This window comes from Dicentrarchus labrax, unplaced genomic scaffold (genome assembly GCF_905237075.1).
Source record: "Dicentrarchus labrax unplaced genomic scaffold, dlabrax2021, whole genome shotgun sequence".
Lineage (NCBI taxonomy): Eukaryota > Metazoa > Chordata > Actinopteri > Moronidae > Dicentrarchus > Dicentrarchus labrax.
Genome location: NW_026136723.1, coordinates 24689462 through 24712084, shown reverse-complemented (window position 1 = coordinate 24712084; position 22623 = coordinate 24689462). Strand labels below are relative to the sequence as shown.

Genomic DNA, 22623 nt, shown 5'->3' with positions numbered 1-22623 from the left:
ATGAACGTTGGGGAGAGAGAAGGGGCGTGTAAAGAGAGGGGAGGACGGATTGGGAGGAGGGGCGGGGGTCCCCATTTACCTCAGGAATACCACATCCTTCCTCTCCTTCGTCCCCTCGACCCCTCCTTCCTTTCAGCCTGTCTTATTGAGGGACCAGCGGTGACTGTGAAGGGTTTTTAGTGAAAAACGTAATATCATGCAGGATGAAGGGAGGGGGGGCTGTATGTATGCACAGAGACAGAAGTAAAGTGACAACAATAGAGGATGGAGGAAGAGAGGAGGGATTGGGGGGGTGGGGGGTGGACAGGCGCTGGGTCCGGCCCTTTTTAATAAATCTGAGTGCTCTGGTTAGTGCTTCAATCTGCTGTGCTCAACTAACCTCCTACCCACATTACACACAAACACACACACATACACGCGCTTTCAAATACATACATGCACTTACTCCCTGTGACTCATTTTCACCCACATATGCTGTCGCCAGACTACAAGCTCAAGGGCTTTTAGAAGTTGTTTTCGGCAGGCTGTACAGCTGATGCTGCTCCCAATTGTACTGTCTGCCAGATGTGGGCACAAATGTATGAAAAACAGAGGTATTAGTACTCGATATTTGTTGTTTCAATATTATTTAGATTTCTGTTTTTTCTTTTTCTGAACTTTGTTGAGTGTCTTCTTCACTGCCTCCGCTGTGAAACACTGCAGAAACTTAAAAAGTGGAACTGTAAATGTGCAATTTCAACAAGCATAACAGACTAAGAGCAATACTAGACAGCGAGCTATTCCCCACAAGTACCTGGATGGGCTGTATACTGCATCTAATGCACGCAATGAATCCAGTTTGGATGCTCTTTGAGTGCCTGGTGAGTTAAAGGGAAAAATCCACGCAAACACACTAGAAAACAGCTACTGGCTATGTGTCTTGCATTTCTGGGTCCATTTTGTTGTTTGATGGTGTAATTTTCTTATTCGTTATAGATAACTGGCCCAATACAGATGGCATGATGTCACGTTGAGACATCTCGAGCAGCTACAGTGGAGTCTAATAGTAGAAAATCTTTCACCTGTCTGAAGCCTCAACAGTAAACATCAGGTTTTGGCCTGAGATGGAAAGAGCAGGAGCCTGTTTGTAGACCCACCATTTTGTACCATTGCAGAGTACAGTCCTCAATTATATGTTACAGCAGTCACAAGACATGGTGGGTTTTTTTTTTTTTTTTGCATATGGGGTTCAAGTCTCTCCGTACTGGAAACGCTGTTCCTGTCGTTATCACTATAGTTGTTCATGTGATACATGAAACTGACACTTCAAACCCACCGAGTTCAGGCTCATTCTCTGAGTGCTGTCAAAAGGCACTGTGGGAAAAATGCCTGGAGAAATCACAAACCTAAGTAGCAGTAGGCTGGTTCAGGGAAAGTAGGAAAATTACACCACTTCACCATGTAATAACTTCTGAAACGCTGGAATATTACTTTAAATCAAGTGCACCTAAAGTAGTTCACATTTACAACTGCATACAGTATTTGCTCAGGTGAGATATGGGTTAAACTATTACTGATAGCATGCACTCCACCACCTACACCCATACATCTTTAACTGTTAAAACAAAACACAACAGACACGTATTGGCTGTGGTTATGAGGGTTACCTAGCAACCAAAAGGTTACTGGGCTGCTGACATTATACTGACACTTAAAGCTGCTAAACTGGAGAAAGTAACCTACGTGAGAGTGTTTAGACGTATGTAGAAGTTTGTTGAGGAACAGGAAAAGTAGGAACATCGTTAGAAAATAGTTGAATATGAGAGGCATTTCTTATTAAGGTTTTGTTTTCTTTGTTTTCATGCAAGCAAAAGAAATGAAACAAAACCATGAGTGGAGTAGGCTCTATTTTGAAGAAATGGGACAGATTTGAAGAGTAGCCTTCACAGTCTCTCCGTTCTGCATGATTTAAAGTACCTAAGTCAGTCTGTGAAGTTGCGACGTATCCCCCCTCAGACGCACAGAGGCCAGACATACTCACGAGCAGTTTTGAACACATAATCGTCTTCACACTCCGTGACTCCAATCTCTCCCACATACAGTACACACACATTTACTACATCAGATAAAGGAGCGAAAAAACACTTTTTTCTTTACCCTTTTTTCTCTCCTCCCAGCTCTCCTGCTTATCACTGCCCCCCTCCCCTCTCCTTTTTTATCCTCTTTTATTATCCTCTGCTTTTTTTCCTTGAGCAGAGGAGTGCTCAGTCCAGAAATGAAATTAATCTGTTGTACTACACCCCTCCCTCCTTCCTCCCTCCTCCTGTTCTTCTTCCTCCCTGCTTTCCCTCCTCCTCCCGCATCTCAATCTCATTCTCTCTTTGCTCTGTGGGGAGGATTGGACTCGTCACTTTAACCTCTTCATATTGGATATGAATCTGTTAGCCTGCCTGCCCCTCTCTCTAACACTCCCCACCTCAATCCACATAGTTCATGCACACACTGGGAAGTGCATGTACACAAATACACACGCATACACACACACAAAGGCACTGTCACACTTATTTACGCACATGCATGCACACACACACACACACTTTGGTGAACATAAGCATGCACATACACTGTACTCACTCATACTTTCCACACAGGTATCTAAACAAATCTTTCGACAAATCCCAAATCCGCACACACACACACACGTAGACATCTCTGACAAACGGTCCTCTGGCGGGTTTCTCCCAGTGCTTCAATCAAAGCCATTGATATGAATCTGGGCTGTTTTCTCCATACTGGCAGCAGCAGCAATATACCAGCTGTACTTTTTAGCAGCTACACATCTTTCATCAGGGCCTGTGCCTGGAAAATAGCTGTTTACAGCCACCCCCACCCTCCTTTTATTCCTGCCACTTCTACATAGAGACAGGCGATATTGCCAGATTTTAGCTTTGGCCTTGGCTGAACCACCCTGCCTTATTAGTGTGGATATCGAATGAATGAGAGAGGCTCCATACTTCATATGAAAAAGGGAGGCAGGGAGATGCGAGGAGGGGAGGGAGGCAGAAATGGGGGGATGAGGGAGAGAAATGTGGGGAGTGAGCGAGGTTCTCCTTAATGGTTCCCCCTAGGGGTTTTAGCGGCCGTGCGAGCTGGTGCAGCCACATACAGTCATAGCAGCGAAATGGGACAGGTGAAGATCCTCTCCCTCCTCCTCCTCCTCTCTAAAGAGTGGTATGAATATGGTAAATCCGCTGTCCGCTTGGCGGCATGATTCTCTCCCAGAAAATGGCCCTGTGTCTGCGTCCCTCGGGGGTATAAGCTAAGGAGATTCTGCATTTAGGCCCAGCACTCACTCCCTTTCTGCTCTCTGGGGGTTTGAAAGGGCCCCGGCCTGCCCCAATCCTCCTATCTATCTCAGCACCGCAGCAGCAGCAGTGATAGCACACAACACAGCAGCTCAGCTTAAACATGGTGGCTGGAGCTACACAGCTATCGCTGTCTGGATGCATGGGTTTTACACTCACATACACACACACACAAACACACACACACACACACACACACACACACATGCACACACACATGCACACACACACATACAGAGCCTCTATCCATGTCAGTGTCTCGCTGACTGAGTGAGGTACATTTAGCTAGTGCTCGCCTGAGGCAGTGAGGGATCACCGATGACCATCGTCATGTTCTGTTACACTCACACACACACACACACACACACACACACACACACACACACACACACACACACACACACACACAGTTGTTTTCTGCTACCAGCTCTGCAGCTCCAGTCTTGTCGGGGTCAGAGAACATGGTTGGATGGCAGCTCACTCAGACAGTCTGTCAGTCATCCATTACCGGAGAAGACAAAACATTCAGTTTATTTGCACCTAGTTGGCCTCCATAGTGGAGCTGAGAAATACTGACACAATCAAACAACATAATATTTCTGACTCAGTACTTCAGTGTCAATAATATGACTCGCTCATGGATATGATTATTGGCTCTTTCACACAGTATTTAATCTAAACTAGGTAGTGTAATATCATCTCTGAGGGGTTGAAAAGGGTTAGTAACAGCCTGTAATGCAGCCTTTAAGAGCAGGAAGAGGTAACATTTGAGCTGGATATGATTACAATAACCACAGTCCCAGAAGATATAAAGTCATTACATCAAGATATCGCCATTAAATTGATATATTTCCTCATTCTACTCAGTAGGTGATTAAGTTGTTCATGCGATATACAGCCTATGTGTAAATCTTAATCACCTAGGCTTGTAAAATTAAACATTTATTAGGGTCAGGCTGCAGAGAGAAAGAAATTTGGTATCTTGCCCAAGGACACATGACCTGTATATGGAATCAATCCTGTGACCTCTCAGTAGAGGGACAGTTTCTCTAATCAGCTGACAAATTCTAGTAGAGACTGCTGGGAAACCTACACATAAAGACTGATGAAGGGGATTTTTCTTTTATTCAAACACCATATAATAGTGTGTGTGTGTGTGTGTGTGTGTGTGTGTGTGTGTGTGTGTGTGTGGGAGAGAGAAATACTGTGGTCATTTTGTAACATGAAATAGATACTTTTTACTGGTACTTTTTAAGCTATATGATGTTTGTTTTTTTTTACCACCACCAACATAAGTTAAATTGATGCATTTAGACAATGAGGTTAAATAGTGTAAGTGGGCTGATAGTGATTTGGTGTGTTTGAATATAATCAATGATCACTGAGTAAAGTGCTCCCTGCTCATCACAGCAGTGTGCACAAATGTTAGCATTTGAATTTAACCGTGATGAAATATTGATGCAAATGTCCTCAGTGTGTTCACTCATGTGAGTTGAGGCCCAAGTGTGTGTGTTTGTGTGTGTTTGTGTGTTTTCAGATGAAATGGACTTAAGTGTTCGTAGGCGTCTGTTTGTCTGTGTGTGTGTGTGTGTGTGTGTGTGTGTGTGTGTGTGTGTGTGTGTGTGTGTGTCCGAATGTTTTTGTCCTTCAGCTGCGGCACATGCGAGCCTTGGTGTGTTTGCATAGTGCATCTGTGTGTCCATGCATATGTGTGTTAATTTCCCAGCCCCCAACTCTCCCTCCTTCCCCCTGATGGGGGGGCAGCAGGGGTCCGAGCGCCCAGCGCCCCGTGTCATCCTGAACCCCCTCCTCATCTCCTTTGTCTGCTCGTCAGTTAGGGAGCGGTCTGTGCGGGACCCGGGGATGCGGGGGGTTGACCTTTACCCTTCACCCCCTAACCCCACCCCTCCCCTCTCCGTTGCCCCGGCGATTCAAATGCAAGCAACCCGTCACCCGCCTATTCTTTTCTTTTCTTTCATCTGTCCACGCCTGGCCAGGCTGTTGTGTCACGTCTCAAGTTCAAGTCCTGGGACAGGCCAGGCCATCCAGGGCCAATGTTAGGCCACAACAGACCAGACCTGGCAGGCGGCAGGAATCGAGGGAGGGAGGGGAACCAGTGTTTGGCTGCTCATTTTTCATCGGGGGGTCAGAGAGAGACGGTCGGTCGGTGTTTTGGGGATGGGCTGGGGGTCATACACTGAGGTCAGCTTCACTCTGACAAACATGTCTGTTTTCACTGGTGATTTAATCCGCTATTAAGCCTGGAAATGGTATTAGCTAGAGAACAAGTGAAACTTATCTGGTAATTAAATGTGGTGATTTGTCGTGTTGACTTGGTTCAAGTGTTTAAAATATATGACGCACACTCAGTTGCCAGTTTATTAGGCACACCTATCTGTATCTAATGCAGTCTAATGCAACAGTACTGCAATAAATTCTGTCTTCATGAAAATTATAATGTTTTTCTTGAAACTATTTTAGGGAGTGTTGTCTGAACTGTATGGTTAGACATTTCTAATATTGCTGAAGGTAGGCTACATAACAGAAACACCTCCCAGTATAATGCAGTGCAGTTCAACCAAAGCTGAACATTATAACCTTCTTGAAGGTAGGATTTAATGCAGGGCTGTTGTATTAGATTGCATTAGTTTTAGCTAGGTGTTTCTATTAAACTGTCCACTAAGTGTATTTGAAGATGATATGAGTGAAGTACAAAGAAAATAATCTCAATCAAATGTCAAATATAATTTCTCTTATTTTAAAAGGATTTGCAAATATAAAAAATATATATATTTTATTATTTGATTTAGTTTTTATTTGTAATTTTGACTCAAAGTAAAGATGGGCAGCCAGTTGTGGTTCTGGATTTCTTGCAGTGACTCTTTAAAACCAGCCTTTCACCTTTACAATCTTAAGTCGTTACGTTTTTGTCAAGAGGCTCCATTGTAACCTTCACCGAGGGGCCTGCTTTGGGGGGTTGGTGCTGCAGTCTCAGGGTCAGGGTCAAGGTGGGTGGGGCCCGGGTCAGCTAGCCAGACGGACGCACAGACGGTGGACTTGACATTGAGTGGATGAGTGGATTAACAGGATTGGGAGGCTCCTTGTATTTAAGTGTATTGTCAGTTAGGAAGGCTTGAATGTGATGGTTTTGACGGGTAAGGATTGTATTAGTTTGTTCTGGGCAGAGGATTGTGTAGACTTTCCATTCATATTTGTTGTAAGGGTACTAGAAATTAATTATGTCTCTTATCCAGTTTTCGTTTGTGGTGCAAGAGGTGATCTTTTGTGAGTTTGGAGTGCAAAGTTAATGTTCTCCTTGCATTTTTCTTCATGAGCTGACTTATTTATTGCCTTTATTGGAAGGGAGACACACCTTGTAATATATCCACTAACAAATGAAGTGTATATGAGAACACACACACTGTCCTTCAGTTTGTATGTGTAGCGGTGAATGAATGCGATGAATGAACCATCTACTGACAATAACTATGCTTTCATTAAACTGAAAAATACCTCCATTGTCCCAGCGCAGCACTGTTAGTCTGCAGAGGACACTCTGAGATGAATAAACACCCACTCAGAGCAAAATAATGAAAAAAGAAATCTTCGCATTGTACACTTCACATTCCACACACATTATCGTCAGAAAACATACAAATATGGTTTTTTTTCTGTTTTGTGTTAAAGAAGCATTCTGTGAGGAGATGCAGAGCCTCACAAAGTCCAAGGATACGTTAAGTGGGAAACCAATTTTTTTTGGCATCTGACATTTAACCCACTGCTTGTGTTTGGGGCATTCTTGCTGATAATGGGCTGGAGTTTGTTTTGAAAGCATCCCAATTGACAGTTGATTGAGCTGGCCTGAAGGTTATGCAGCAAATGGAGAATGACTTCCGCCCTCTGAGCCAAAGACTTGGCAATGTTTTCATTTTTCAGATGAGCCTGTATCGTATGCTAAGGCTCCGAAAACTGACTGTAACTTTACACAGACAAAAGAATTGTGTTTACTATATACCAGCATTTAAATTTTAAAAGTAAACTGTGTGTCTGTGTAATGCGTTTCTGTGTGTTTGTGTCCCTGTCTATTAAACAGCAGCAGAGGCTGAAGTTTGAGGGCTTGCACATTACAGAAATGCTTCCACTAAAGTCCCCACCACCTGACATGTTAAACATAAAGCTAATATGTGTTTGTGGAAGAATTGTATTCCTAGAAAAGCCACTAAAACAGCATTCAGACACTCATAAGACACACAAACTGAGACAAATCAAAGGTAGGATCCAACTGTGACTAAAATATCAGCGTAACACGAGTTGAAACACTGATTCTATCAGAACTCGTCTGGATTAGTTCGGACACTTTAAATGCTGGAAGTAAACAGTTCTTGTGTGCTTGTTTGACTTTCAACTGAGGTGGAGCCATTGTGTTTGAGTCCCCCTGATACTTCTCTGTGTGTGTGTGTGTGTGTGTGTGTGTGTGTGTGTGTGTGTGTGTGTGTGTGTGTGCCAGTGTGTTTCTTTCTGGCCTTGACCCACATATCAGTGTGCTATATATTAGTTTAATGTGGTCTTTGTTAGTCTTACAATATGACCCATATCATAAGAAAAAATGCCTACACAGTGACAAAAAACAAGAGACTCTTAAACGCAAAAAAGAATCCATTCATGACATTGTGATGAGACTGTTTACCTTTGCTACATGCACCTGACTACTTATTGAAAAGTGTGGACTCTGGAGCGCTTTCGCTTGTTCAGAAAGACATCTGCTCACAGGTAAATAGGGTGAATTCGCAAAAGAAGCACAAATCATACTTTGTTTTTCTTTTACAGTTTTACTAAATAAATTGAGGTATTTGGTTTTTTTTAAATTGAATCTGATGTTCAGATATTATCTTTATCTACCTGTATCCTCAGTCCTACACTGCATAGTGACCGATCGCTGGTGTGATTACAGGTTACTGTAGTTTTGGAACCCCATATGTAATATATTCTGGTGGTTTCAGTTTTTATATTTGAAAAATCGCACTGCTGGCCACGTAGCTTGTAATTTTAGCATTTTTCTTTTTGCTTGATTGAACTGAAAGCTTGTTATTTATGTAATAAGGGAGTTATATGAACCATGAAAGTTAACACCCGATATTACAATTTTAGAAAAATCCAACTGAAAATCTTTCCTGAAAATTGTGCTTTTTGCGAAAAACAGAGTTTTTACCTGACAACGATGATATGCAGTCGCCACTGACAGGAGCATGCAACCTGTCATTGATGGCAATTGCCACTTTCTTCTTCTGTTCCTGAGTGGCAAAATCACTATGTTCCAACTTGTCAGTTTTCTCCCTTCAGTACTGTGTTTTACCATCATATTGATAAAATTACACAGTACATACATCATTTTCTTGAATATGTGCAAAATGAAAAATATACGTTTTTGTTGAAACATGATCCCATTATTCCTGCAAATTTGGAAAACAGTAGGATGTGTTTTCTTTTCATAGTATCTTTCTCACTTCACTCAGCATTAGCCAGCGTCAAATGTAGTGGTCACCAGTGGCTACTCTCAGTCTTAATAACCATCTGAAAAACAAGAAAAATCCAATAGAGCTCTGCTGCAGCTGTAGTTGAGGGTAAGACAGCGTGAAACGGCTCGCTGGTGTTAGAGCCAGAATTTGTGATCTAGATAAAAAGACGATTCTTTTCTCAGGTGGTTCAACAAAATAATGATCAAATGCTGTCTGTTCTGGGTTTTTAATGAGCTAATGTTTTAATAAGACATAAGACAGATTTTTTTTATCTCCAAATATTGGCATTCTTTCAAAATCCCACCACACTCTCGCTCCCTCACACACACACACACACACACGCACAGATTAGTTAACAGGAGTGGTGCTGTATAAGCTTGGAAATGGCCGATGACCCAAACACACACACATACACATATCACTGCATCCTCCACACCTGCCTCCCCACTTTTTTCTTTCCCCTATCCTTCCCTCAGGAAAAAAAATGAGAGAAAGAAAAACAGAGAGAGAGAGAGAGAGAGAGAGAGAGAGAGAAGAATGGTGTTGGGTGGGTTTGGTGAAAGGACAGAGAGAGGGGGGAGAGAGAGAGCATTGGTCAGAGAAGAAAGAAAGTGAGAGAGAGGAAGGGATGGACAGACAGAGAGATACATCAGAGAAAGGCAAAGAGAGAGATGGCTCTAAGAATAAAAGGAGAGGAGGTGAAGATGAGTACTAAGAGAATGGGAGAGAGAGAGAGAAAAAGGGGAGAGAGGGTGGGCGGGCGACAGACAGACAGACAGTGAGGCATTAAAATTCATGGCCTTTTTTATTTTCCGTGCTGAAAATCAATACTGTCTACTATGGATGAGGTGAGATGTGGACAACAGCGGTTGCCGGCCAAAGCAGGGGGGAGTGAGGGAGGGAGGGAGGGGGAGTGAGGAGAGAGAGAGAGAGAGGGGAGAGAGAGGGGGGGTGTCGTCAATATTAGCAGTGACATAGCCACTGCAGGCCAAGGTAGAGTTGGAGAGGAGAGAGAGCCACCGGGGGGGATGGGCGGTGTGTTTATATGTGTGTGTGTGTGTGTGTGTGTGTGTGTGTGTGTGTGTGTGATGGAGCGGGGGGTAGGGTAAGGTTCATTAAGTCTGACCAGCAGAGCTTTTGGCCAACGTAGCAGCAGCAGGCCTTTTGTCCGAGGTCCGGACACACACACACACACACACACACACACACACACACACACACACACACACGCACACAGATGGATGGACTGATGGATATTACCCCTCTTTCCCATTGTAATTTACAACCCCCTCAGAAGCTCCATCATTCAGCCAATGGTGTGTTTGACTAATGTCTGGCAGATGTTCTAACGCTACACGCCAACTATTGTCGCAGGGCTGGGGTCAGTTCGCTTCTAATTCAGGAAATGGAGATTCTTCTGCGCTCCAAAACTATAAATCTTCCACCATGAAAAGCTTCATCCCTTCTAGGCTCTGCGGTTATTACATTAGTTTCATTTTACACTTTAACTGCATGCGGAGGCCACCAAGCCTGTACTGTGCATGTCAACCTTCTGGACAGTGTGGAGGACATGCATTCTGTTTTTTAGTTAAATTATGAAAATACATGCACTTTAGCTAGATTTATCTTTGAGGAAGATAGTAGAGAGCCCTCAAGTATTTTATTTCCTATATTCTGTTGTATCCTGGAGTATGTTTGTAGAGCAGCTGAGCACCAGAGAGGCACAGTAAAGATGATTCTCAAGGGCAGCATGGTTTTTGTATAATACTAACTGAAGTGTGCATATTCTGTACTAAAATGTTGTCAGGTCAGTATTCTCTCTGAGTTGAAAGTCAAGTGAAAACCACAAAGATCCTCTTATAACTTTTATGTTAAATGGGAGTCAGAACGGGTGAATCAGAATTGGTGTCACGCCCTTTTGACTATAGAGTAAACTTGATCCTACCGGTGAAGGAATTTTGTATTTAAAGGAAAAATTACTGTGATTTTCAACCTTTTTTTAATTTGTGGCCATTCTGATATCGGGTCATAATAACTTTACACTCACCACCTTCATTGTAGAGACTCAGGAAGTGCGACTCCAGCAAAACAGTACACAGCGGGGCAGCAAGTATGTTTGGACTAACCCAAATTAATCTGGCATTAAATAAAACCCCTGTGCAGTTAACTACAATCAATTTAGGCAACTACTGTCTGTTTACCTTCAGTTTAAATGATTTATGGATTTATTTGGCCAAATATACATTGTTTTGTTGTCGTCTCTACAATGGAGGTGGCGAATGCAGCCCAGGTTAAAATATAAATATTAATATATATATATATATATATATATATATATATATACATATATTAGATATATATTGGCATTCCCCATCAGCGTATGATAATGTGTTAGAAATAGCCAAGTTAAGTTGCAAGTAAACATGCTGAAAGTGGAACTGAACCGATTATCCATTGACCGATCTTGGAGAGCGCTACTGCCTATGTGAAAAAGGTTGCATAAAGCTTGTGTGGCTCCACAGGAAACTGCCTGCAATCTGACGAACTGGGTCTGAAGACTACAAGTTTGAAAATGAAGTGGGGTTACCAGACCTCTCTAGACCACTCCTCATCTCTGCTTGAGGCTACATTAGCTGCTACTGGCATAACAAACTCAAATCTGTGACCATTGTGGGTAATGTAGGCGTCAGATTTTGACAGTGAAGAAGAGTGTGATAGAATAAAAAAGACAGTCTTTGGTTGTGCTGCAGACATTTTTGATACTTTTTTAAACTATCCATCCATCATTAGTCTGACTGTATTGTAGGAGTGCAAAGCTAAGTCAGTTCAGCACTCTTTTAAGATTTCCATGATATTATGGCATCATGGAACCACATTTACCATCTGAAAAGTCTGATGCTGAGTAAACTGCCACTTCCAGTGTTCCTTAGTTTATTGTCAAAGTACTGTAGATATTTTCATGTATTATTAACTTTCTTCTTATGTTCTGAATTGAAAATATGTTTACCTTGGAACGAGACCAATGGAACTGAAGCTGAAACCAATCCAATAATGGGTTTGTTGCTTGCCCCTTGACAAAATACTACAGGCAAATATATTGTGAGTGCTGCTTGTATCATTTCTAACAATGGGTAAATTGTTCTTCCTTGATGTAACCGGTATATTCCAGCTTCTATTTTATGTTGTTGATAGTGTTGGTGCTACAGTTTCTCACTATATTTCCCATAAACCTTGTTACATCCTGTTGTGAAGGGGATGTTGCCACTGACAAATAAGGTGAAATAAAGAGTAGATGTTGTCAGCAGCGGGTTCTAGTCTATTGTAAATACTTAGATATCTGATAACTATTGTGGCAGTAATTTGTGCATGTTACAGTAAAAGGCTTATTTTGCATGTAGCATCTTTAACTTTGTAGAGATTCTACATGTCTGAGGATTTTAAGCATCGAGCAGAACTTTGTTTTTAGTTGAGTGTGGATATGCAGTTCCTGGCAGTGCAGCATCTCGCGTGTCAAGATAAAACTCTGCTTCCTTTCAGGCAGGGAGACCGACAGGAAGACACCAAAGAGGGAACATTTTGACGTGGAATAGATGTCGATATGACAGCCGCTACTATCGCTGAACCAACTTGCAGATATAACACTGAAATGAAAGTTGAGAAAATATCTGTAGTCATCTGTAGCTGTTGTCTGCAACCATAAAATCTTCCTTTCGGTCTTCAGAGATGTTTATACATCAAGTTTAGTATCGTGTTTTGATAATTCAGTGATCGTCTAAGTTTGTTTGGAACTTCCTGCCTGTTGTCACCCCATCAAATGCCTGATGGTACCGAACCATCCTGCAGGCCGCTGTCTCTTTCTATACACACAGGCAGTGCTGGAGACCCAGGGCTAGTGGTTACTATGGGGATAAGGGGAGAGAGAGAGTCGGAGTGAGTGAGGTAGAGAGAGGCAGGCCGTGGTTTTGAGGTGTAAAGCATCATAAATAATGGAGGCTGCACCTCACATTGAAATGCAAAGGCTGGAGCTCGGCCTGAGCAGAGGTAATGCTGGCTTTTTGAAATTTATTTTTCATAAGCGTGATTCCCCCCCAGCCTCCCCCAATCACACACCCACACGCATACACACCCATTGCTCCTTATAAGCAAGGCAAGTCTGCACTCCCCCCACCCCCGTCCCATACAGAAAACATACCTTAACATACGTTTGCATTCCAAATTTCATCAAGTCTGCCAGAGTAGATTGTATTTTATTGAATTCAGTCATTCATCAATCGCACGTCAGAAGCAATATCAAAGCGAGGCTAGTTACTGAGGCATCCTCATAACAATATATCAAAGTATTTCATCTTTTTCCTCAGTGGAATGAAAATTTGATGTGGTAATAACGTATCTGCATATCATTTATGTTGGACAGGTATTAAAAAGCTGCACTCCTTATTTAAAGTCTCAGTTGTTGATAAACTGAAATTAATTTTGTTTTTCTGATTAAATCGAGGGTTAGATTTCTACATCCGTTTGTGTGAGAATGAGAAAGTGTGAAAGAGGAGAGAGACCAGACATCGTGCGTGTGCATTTATGTTTATGTTCATGTGTGCGTATGTGAACATACGCACTCCTTTGTGTTCACATTGTGTCCACAGTAACATGCCAACGTCAGCTGAAGAAAAAGAAGCCAGACATTCGGCCAGAATGTGGATGAGACTCCTAACTACATATGACTGACTGAGGCCACTCATATGTAGCCTTCACGTGTGTGTGTGTGTGTGTCTCTGTGTCTGTGTGTGTGGGTGTGTGGTGAAGCAGGAACCAGAGATATGGCCAGGCCACCGCAGTGGTTTTTCTCCACAGCGACTAGAGTTTTGACACCAACATGCGGTTATCAGTTCCAGTCGTGTTTTTAAAGGATTGTGACCATTGGAGGATAGAGATAGAGGTTTACATAAATGCATCATGCCTGATTAGACGCTATTGATGAGGCTTGATTTAGCTCTTTTTAAAACCACTAGAACACAGTGTGAACATGTGTTATTACTTGTTTGACAGCACATAATTTCATGTTTTGATTTGGAAGGGAATAACCTTTTTAAAAACTCCCCTTTTACACTCAAATAATTCAGAAGAGTTTATCTGGTCAATCAGAATAACCTTAAAGTTTTAAAAAGGACACTTTATTGTTTGGGTCAATTAAAAGGCGTCAGGACTTGAGTAAGAAACAGAAAGGTTCTGTCAATAGAAGTCTATAAATGTCTCAGATCCCCTAATGCTCCTTTAAACTCTAAGGAATTGATGTGGTTTCTTGTGATGTGCCAACTTTCATTGTAGTGACCAAACATTTCGTGATGACTCTGAACAAATGTGGCTCTTTGTCAGCGTATTACAACATACACTGAAGACTCTCACTGCAACTGATGCTGGTGAATCCGTTTGCTTTTAACTGCGAAAAACTTCACAAGAAGCTCGAGAGCAAGGGGAATGTGTTCAAGCAACATTCTCAATTTAGCTTAAACCTACATAATCAAAGCAGATGTAGAATGAATCAGTGCGGGCAACACTTGCAGTGCATTGCAGCAGAATGCATTCGCAAGAGAGTGACGGAGTGAAACAAGCTAAATCCAAATGGATCATTTCGGCTTATTTTAACATATTTTCGTTACAGATCAGAATGCGCTTAAACATTTTAATTCCATAAATGTTAAACAAGAGTTACTTACTTCATGGAGGTTTCCATTACTTGTTTTTCCATTTAACTCATACATACACAGTCTATTTAAAATTACCCAACTCAGTGCATGAAACCCGAACCAGTGTTGTGTTTTCCACCTGTCTCTGTCTTGTCTCTCCACACCATCTGTGTTAAGAAGCTTTCAGAGAGGTGTAGGACTATTCTGTATAATCAACATAGCAATCAGCGCCACTCTCCCCCTGACTCTCTCTCACACACACACACACATACACACACACACACACCCCACACACACACACAAAGTGTTGAGGCTAGCTGGCGTCAGGCCAGAGCATCAATAAAGCCAGTGTGAGTTTGAGAGCCATTTAAGGGCCATTTCGCCCCAGACCTACAATCCTCCATACTGCTCACTACAGCACCTTGGTGACCATCGGACTGACCCTGTGGAAGGAGAGATAGAGTGAGAGAGAAATGAAGAGGCAATGAATAGGGAGTAGCAAGACTGAAGAGAGAGACAAATTGAGATGGAGAAATTGTGAATGAAAGTGGGAAAGTGAAAGAAAAGAGATTGTAGAGGAAAGAAGAGAGAATTAGAAAATAAAGGAGAGTTAAGGAAAGTGATGATGAGGGAGATAGAAAGAGAAGCTAGTTCTATTTCTAACATTTGCATGATTAAAAAGTGAACAATAAAATGATCAATATGACAGCATCAGACAGGCCACACAGCTTGAATGTGTAACCGTTGGGACTGCATTGTTTATGAAGACTTTCGAATTCACTCTGACTTGCCCCAAATCACTTACATGCAGCAGCAGTAATTTCCTAGCGTACTGGCTAATTATCATGCTGTAAAACAGCAATGAGCTTGTATACATGGAAGTGAGACCTGCTTTATTGAGTTTATGTATTTGATGGATATCTACTGTCACAGTCAACAAGCCTCTTTGCTCCAGATGTGGTTTTCTGGTATGCAAATGTAACCCACACATAAAAACCACAAACATGAGATGGTGTCTGAGCAGCGTTCGTTCCCCCAGCGATGGTCTCCTCCTGTCCCCAGAGAGCGACTGAGGATGATGTTACGCACATACGACCAAACAGCTGTCCTTGTTCCATCTCTCTGCTCATCCATCTCTTTCTTTGCTCCTCAGCTCCATTTTTTTGTGTGTTCGCCTGCTCCCTCCCCTTCTTACATCCTGAGCCTTTTCCCGTCGTCCTCTTCAGTTTTTCTCCCCTTCCTTGAGTCCGTCCATCTACACGTACAGTGGATCCGTCTACTTATCGATCTCCTTACACTCTCTTCCTCAAGTACATTACATGCTAAGTCATCAAATACCCACCCGTCATTTTCATTAACACTTTTACTATCATCGGTTAAATTCATCGACCTCATCCCTCGCAGTGAGATTTCTTGCCAGTCATCTCTTCTTCACCGCCTCTCCCTCTCACTCCTCCCTCATCTTGCTTTAATTCATTTTCTCTTTTTATTCGCTCGTAATACTCTGTCTCTCAACTCACTTTTTCATCCGTCGAGTCTCGGCCTCGTCTCTCTTCAAGCCCTCACCGTCTCGTCTGTCTCCAACTATCCCTCTTTCCTCTGCCCTACATCCCTCTCTCCCTCCCTCCCTCCCTCTCTATTGATCCAGCCATAGTTTTCTGTCTTCCCTGTGCTGGCTGGCTGGCTTTAATCAATATAGATAATTGTCTGCTTTCTCTTCATGCCAAACACGCTGTGTTTTTTCTCAATGAATCCAGGTCTTTCCCCTACGCAACCCGCCTGCCCCTCCCTCCTTCCCTCCACACGGGAATCCCTCCGTTAATGACAGGAGATAACCTGCTTTCCTTACCGATTTTTTCCTTCCCCCCCCCCACCCCGATCCCTCTCACCCCCTCCCTCCCCCCCTCTCGTTCCCTTGTTCATCGATTACCGTGAGATATCGCCCCGCGTGCCCCGTCAACAAATGTAAACACACCGGGCCACGTGGCTCGCCTGTGAGTACACACACACGGCGATATACAAATATTCAGATGTACACTAAGTTAGACCAACACACGACCACACACGGCCAGGTGGGAGCCACCAGGGAGATCCTCGTGTGATATTATAAACATACTCGGGCATTGGGTTTGTGAATACGTCTTATATATGTGGATCTGAACCAGTACTACAAATATTATTCAGTTTTCGGAGGCATAAACCCTCTCATTTCAATATAACACATCACTTCCTGTGTACCACTTTACCTGAAACAGCTTAGAGTTTCAAACAATTAAAGAACAAAGGAAATTTATATAGGAAAACATTTGTAACTGCAGAATATGTTGAAAATCCGGTGTCCGACTGGTTCATGCACTCGTGCCAACAAAGGAAGCGCTGCTTTCTTGCACACTACTGATCTGACCTCTAATAATCTACAGGTCAAAATGCAGTACTGTGATTTTAGAGCGACAGACAAAGGTATCCTACCCAGTAATCTCCAACCGCACCATCAAAGCATCAATCACTCCGAATAATTTGCCAGAGTCAATAGAGTCTCAAAACAAGTGTGGACCAATACAGCACAGCAGTTACTGGCTCGAGAAGGCAAACATGAATATATCTGTGTGAAAAGCATAAGAACATATTGGACACAGTGTTTGAGCTCTTCTGTGGCTTGAATGAAAAAAACTGCACAGAGAGCAAAGATGAGAACTGGGAAACAATCATTTTTAATTACTTCTATTAAGATTAGGAGGACTTTTTCCTCTGGCTTTTGTGTCTAGTTTAAAATTTCTCAGATGCACTAAAACTGCACCCAGCTGGTGCGTACATACATCAAAGATGACACATGATAACACCTGTATTAGCTCTTATTCTGTTAGTGTCAGATAGTGTATGTAATTAACTGTTATTTGTTCAAAAATAAACTGCTTGCCTGCTTTGATTTTCATGATTTGGATTCATGTATTGTATATCATAGTGTATGGACTCAGTTGTTAGTTTATTAGGTATTAGCTAAAACTGCTACAGTCTAATACAGCTGCTGTAACTCCTTCCTTCATACACTGTTGTTGAGAAGTGCTAATTCAACTTAATGGTCAGTTTGAGAGGAGTTTTTTAATTTTCTGTCCGCCTCACTTATATAAATGTGGGTAGACTCATTTAATATACAGTACATTTTAAAACTAAAACACACAAAGTGGATCAGAGTTTGTAATATAGTATCACTTTTTGAGTTAATTATTCACCAGCATTTGTCACATTATCTGTCTTTTACCAGATTCACTACACTTAAAAGTAGAAAAATTAAAAAGTAGATTATTTGTCCAAAAAGAATAGTAAGGATTAATTACACCACTTACTATTTAAACCACAGAACAATGAACAATAAACTTGACCTAAGGTTTTTCGCAGATAGATACACCACACCAGCATTCAAAGACGGAGTCAGAATGCAGGACCAACGAAGGTAAAACACATTTTTCTTTCCACCGCCCTGCTCATATGGACATTAGTACACCAGACCTGCACATGAAGGCAAACATCTGAAACCTACACAATGCAGCCGCTCCCTAACAGCATGCAGTCCTGGCATCCACACAATTAGGCGCTATAGGGGGGTATGGCAAGGCCACGCTGTAATTACATAGCTCTATATGAAGCTGAGTGGGGTGGGGACGAGTGAAGCAAAGGGTAGCGTGCACTATATACTGTGCTGCATTGTGACCCAAGCTGCCGCATTGAAAACCTGGCTTACAATCAATAGTCTTTCATTGAAGTGAATAGAGAGGTGAGAACATTGAGTCAACTTTATTTATATAGGCCAATATCACAATAACACGTTTTTCTCAAGGGCCTTCACAATGTGTATAGAATATGTCCGTAGACCCTCAATTTGGAGAAGGAAAAAACTCCCCAAGAAATACAAGAAACCTCAAGAAGAGCAACAGAGGAGGGATCTGTCTTCCAGGAAGGACAGACATGCAATAGAACATTAAATCACAGCAATAAAATTAATACGAAACTGAGAATATGAATCCAGGGGTACGTCAAGCAACTTTACTTTACGCTACCATGGAGACCTGGAAAGATGACAGGCTATTCCCACAGATAGGAGAAACAAACAAACACACAGAGGGAGAGAGAGAGAGAGAGAGACATAGGCCACATGCATTCAAGACAGAGAACTTAGATCCAGATCCAAAACATCTGGGATCGACAGCCAGGGGTGAGAGAGAGAGGTTCCAGAACAGCTGATGGTCCAGCAAAGAGAAGCCTGAGTGAAAAGAGGACAAGGGGGAGAAACCAGGGACAGAGAGGGCGAAGAGAGAGATAGGCACACAGTGTGCATGCTCAAACAACCAGAGGGTTAAACAGATGCAGTGGTCTTAAGAAAGTTTACTGTACAACACTGTCAGGACTGTCGAGGTCAATAGTAGACGAGACACCCTATCTGCAAAGGCGGAACAATTAACACAAACCATCGTCACGCTGTTGGCAGTGTCAGGTTAGGTTAGAGGCTAAGCTAACAGGGCAGCACCAGAACCCCTGCCACTAAGATCTTTTCGAAAATAAAAAGTCCTTAACGCGAAGCAGCATCCACTACAAATACTGTAGAAATTGTGGGTTTGAAGTATGCAAGGTCACACTGTTAATAAAGAACAGCTGTACACGCATTATTAAACACAAATTTAACAAAAGGCAAAAGGTAGGAACAAATCCTTGCAGACTGTTCGTGTTTAGTCTTCAAGGAAACTCAGCAGCAGAAATGACAAAGTGGGATCTTAAAGCAGAAAGGAAAGAATGTACAGAGACCACTGAGGGTCGGGACATGTAGCAACAAGGTCTATACTACGATGACAATAACATGTATGATCATCAGTGTGAAGGAGAGATGGGGCTGTTTAGTGTGGGAAGATCGTGATCGAAATTTGTTTTGGTTAGTTTTGAGCTTCTAATCAGCTTCAATTTTTTTTTTTTTTTTATGCAGTCTGTAAAACTGAACAGAAACATTTAAATAATCACAAAATCTGACAAAGTTTAGCACAAAGGAGAATAAGAAGCCACAGGCACCTTCCTTATCTCACCTCTCCTTCTCTTTCTGCTCTGTAACTTTACTCGCCACTGAGAGGCCGACTCTAACCGCAGCGTTTCGGCCATTTTGAGCTTGTTGTGTAGGGCGTGTTTGTGCATGCGTGTGTGTGTGTGTATGTGTGTGTGTGTGTGTGTGTGTGTGTGTATATCTGAACTTGTGCACATTGTGTCTGTGTGAAAGTGTGCTGGTGCAGAGAGAATGGACCCTTATCCAATTTGTACTGGTCAGTAGTGTGAAATGGCGGTAGGTCAGTCAGCCAGGCAGCGTGTGTGTGTGTGTGTGTGTGTGTGTGTGTGTGTGTGTGTGTGTGTGTGTGTGTGTGTGTGTGTCTGTCTGTTTGTCTGTGTGTGTTAAGGAGAGAGTGGTCTTAGTTGCACATAACACTGTGGTGGTCCAACATGTGCCAGCGTGTTTTCATCTACAGTGAATAACGACCAATGTCCACGCACACACTCACACACAGCGAAGAAAGGACATGATTATAGTACAAATAATAAAGACACGTAGTGTAAAGCATAATATTATAGTGGAAAGTATAATGGCATCATGCTGGCATCCCTGTTGTGTGTGTTGGTCTAAATACACACACACACACACGCACACACACACATACATTCCACCCACGAAAAGATAGACTTTTCCATTAAATTGGTCGTTATTGTATAGTCTACCCCCTATGGATCTGATCCATACAATGACACACACACACACACACCTGTTCTCTCTATGGTTGTTACAATTATCTCTGCTCTGGAAGCCTGTAATTGTGCGTGTGTATGTGTGTGTATCTGTGTGGACTTTAACCTCACTGATGTGATTATTTTCAGTGTTATTATTTGTCTATATTTTCAGGTGTTGTAGGAATCATCAAAGCATCTTAAACTGCCTCTGTGCCGCGCGTTTGATTTTAAATTATTTACATTTTAAGAGAAAAATGTGTTTTGCTTATAAAATAGTGAAATAGTTCAGATGAAAAAAAAAATCACCTGAATGGAACAACCTTGATATACCTCAAGTTCTTATCGGCGTTTTGGCTTTTTGTTTCCAAGGAATTCACTGAGTCAAATTTAAAATCGCTTCACATATAAAACATTTCAGAGAAACATTTCTAAACCAGCCTAATGCCGAAGAAAGCCACTCCTGATCAAACCTCTGGTCAAACAGCAGGGCAGCAGGTGATTTGCAGTGTCTGTAAAAGGTTACGCACTGCACATACAACCCACGTAAAAAAAAAAAATACACTCGCACTCGCTTAATGACTCACAGTGGCTTAGCAGCGCCACGGTCATTGTCTACATCTGTAATTGTGTATTTTTCTGTGTGTGCGTTGTGTGTGCGTGTCCATGTGTCATTTGGTGAGTGAACATAAGTGGGTCTGGGGCGGTCTGTTGATGGAAGGAGTGTAAAAATAGAGAGATAACAGCCACTCTGGAGCGAAAGAGTTGAAGGAGGAGGGGGGGTCAGAGCAGGGTGGCCTTGAGCACCCATTCTTCCCTCCAGCCGTCGATTCGTCCATCACTCTCTCTCCCTCTCTTCTTCTCTACCTCCCTCTCCCTCCGCGGCTGGCTCGCCGATTCGTTCAGCCCACCTCAACAAAATGGAGTTTGTTAAGTGGAAGGCTGCGACGATGGCCAGAAGGTTACAGATTCAGACGAGCGGCTGGAAAGTTGGAAGGCTTGAATCCAAGATCATCCTGGAAAGCCTTGAAGGAAAACATTTGATTTCTTTTGTTTTGGGTTTTTTTTTTTTTTTTTTTTTTTTTGTAGTAATTTATGTTGGTCAGGCTGTTTGTATGCGGTCGGTCACTTTAATCTCAGATATCTTGGACCATTTTACACCAATCAGAAGAGGCCATATGCTGCCTTCATTCTATTAGATTATGAAAACAACTTCCACTGAGCGAGATAATTCATCTATCTCTCAATCTCTTTTTTCAAATAAAGATTTTTTTTTTTTTTTAATATGTGAAAAAAAAAAACTTGATATAGTGCTGTAACTCTAAGTGACACCGGTATTCTCCTCTCCACTTCATATCCAGTTGCTCCCGCAGCCAAAAGCGGTTGCAGAATTACAGAGGCGGTCATTGGTCCCCATGTCTCTCCACTGGCCCCTAAGAATGCTGGGAAGTTGGGTGCACAGTAAGGGGGCACATGGGGGCAAATCATACCACTCACCCCGCCTTTCCTCCAGCCCCTCTCATCCCTGGCTCCATCCCATCCCTCCGTCCCTTGGGGTGATTTCAGAACCTGCATCCCCATCCCATCTTATCCTTAAATTCGGAATCTGCCCGGAGCGTCCTGATCCCTGCCTGCTGGAACTGAGGACCGTCACGCTCCCAGATTAGGGATTTCTGATGCAACTCTGGTCAGGACAGCAGCTCAGCCCTGGAGCCTGGGATTGTGTTTTGGCAATGCGTGTGTGTGTGTGTGTGTGTGTGTGAGTTTGTGTACTCCCTCATGTGAGTTGCTGCTACATATGAGCGTATTCATGCGAGTGCTGCTGCTCCCGGCGAACGTGTTTCACCTCTGCTTGTGTGTGTTTGGGTGGAAAGTCTTTTGCGAGAGAGATCGTGTTTTCATTCACTCTCATTTATGCCTCACTCTTGCGAGGCTTTCTGTGTTTGAGTGCGTTGATGTTGCACGCAGGTAAATAAAAGCTGCCGCGCTTCGTCTCTTGACCTCTCGAAACAAGAAAGAGAGACCGCAATTTTAAAAGTGCGAGAAAAAGAAGGAGAGGTAGAATGAAAGAAGAGGGGAACGGGTGTGTTTGGCTGCTGCGAGGTGGGGCGAGGCGGGGGCTATAGGCAGCAGTCAGCGGCCTCTGCGAAAGGGCCTCCAGTGTGCGCGGGTCTGGCTACCCCCTCTGCGGGGCCCCGATCGATACAAACTCAGAGCAATAAAGCTTTCCCCCTGTCATCTCCGCAGAATACAAAGCAGAGCGGGGAAGGGAAGGGGGAGGGAGGGTGAGGAGGGAGTGAGGGATGGGGTGGTGGGGAGGGAGGGGAG

General features: G+C 42.9%; 1 protein-coding gene across 3 annotated transcripts in view; it reads left to right on the top strand.

The window, feature by feature from the left end:
* LOC127358413 (POU domain, class 2, transcription factor 1) overlaps positions 1-22623 on the top strand; it is a 57278-nt gene that overhangs the window by 10875 nt on the left and 23780 nt on the right. The window lies entirely within an intron of this gene.